The sequence below is a fragment of the Lacerta agilis genome, chromosome 4 (assembly GCF_009819535.1).
Source record: "Lacerta agilis isolate rLacAgi1 chromosome 4, rLacAgi1.pri, whole genome shotgun sequence".
NCBI classification, from domain to species: Eukaryota; Metazoa; Chordata; class Lepidosauria; order Squamata; family Lacertidae; genus Lacerta; species Lacerta agilis.
The window spans coordinates 2889073-2890500 of record NC_046315.1 but is presented as its reverse complement, the minus strand read 5'-3'; positions in this window follow the sequence as shown (position 1 = coordinate 2890500).

The window sequence follows — 1428 nt, the reverse complement described above, 5'->3', positions numbered from 1 at the left end:
CCTGTTTTCCATCACGGTGCTCCCGATATCCTGGAGAAGCCGGTTCTGGTCACCCAAAAGTGGCCAGAGGTGTGGGCAGCACCCAAGTGGCAGGACAGACACAGGCTCTCTCACTGGCTCAGGGTTGGCGCACCCTTGCTTGCCACTTCCCTGCTGAGCAGCACCCTATTGCACACACAGGCCCACCCTTTCTGTGGGGCTTCTTGGGCAAGGAGTGGGAGTTCGGAAAGGGCTTCCCTCTGCCAAGAGGTTCCTCTTCTCTGTAGTTCCGTCATCAACGTGCTTTCGGAAGAAACGCCCACATGCGTTCCTGCAGTTATGTCCAAACAGGGAAAGAACAGAGGTCGCAGACAGAAATCGTCCTGGGGGGGTCCAAGGCAGCCAGCTTGTCCTATTTGGGGTGCAGGGAAGAGTCGGCAAGGCAGGCCCCGATTCGCAGCTCCTGTTTGTCGAGAGCTGGCGGGCCTTGCCTCTTCCGACAGAGGCAAGCGAGACATGCATCTCGTACAAAAGGAACTAACTGTACAAAAAAAAAAAAAGAATGCCCGACTACCAACAGGGATGTTGTAAGAAAAAAATAGTGCAAAAATACAGAGAGAGAAAGAGAGAGAGAGAGGAGATTTTTCTGAACCAGCCCAGGTTTATAAACCTAAGGCAAGCCAAGGGGGTGTTTACTACTTCCAGCAAGGCAAGATATGTGAAGTTGGGAAAAGGCTGCTCCGAGCTGGAACACTCAAAGAGGGTCCTCTCCCTCCAAACAAAATGCACATTATTGCGGCTACCCCTTCCCTCCCCCCCCCCCGCCCAGGCCGTTCCTGGGCAGCTGGTCTCACTTTGCCAGCCCCTCTTCTGTAGGCAGAGACATCGCCCTCCCAGGCCTCATCTGGGCAGCCCAGCTGCATCCCGCAGCCGAGTCTTGCTTCTCAGAACTGCTGCGCTGGCTAGGAGGGGCCCCCAGTGCGAATCCTGATCCCCAGCAAGGGCAGAAGGCCTGGGGTTGACACTGCTGCTGCTGTTGCACAGATACTCTCTGCTTATTTCATTTGCTCTACGGCAACCGTAACGAAGGACGAGCGAGTTGGGAGGGCAGGGGAGGGCCTCCCCAAAAGGTTCCGTTTCCTTTCGCATCAGCAATAAAAAGGTTTTAAATATGCTCATTAAAATAATTCTTTTCTTTTCTCTTTTTTTCCTTAAAAAAAAGATTCCTCTCCCTCCCAACCCAAGCGGCGGCGACACCCCCCTTTTGTGCAATGTCCTCCCCCCCAAAAAAAACTCCAGCTGTCGCAGCAGCTGCTGAGCAAGAGGCCGCGATCCTGAGAGGTCAGTGATTCAAAACGCATCTCCTCCTTTGGGTGTCCTCAGCGCCGCCATCCGCCACGCAGCTCGGTGGGTGCGGCTCCTCCAGGCGCGACCCGGGCGGAGGTGGGA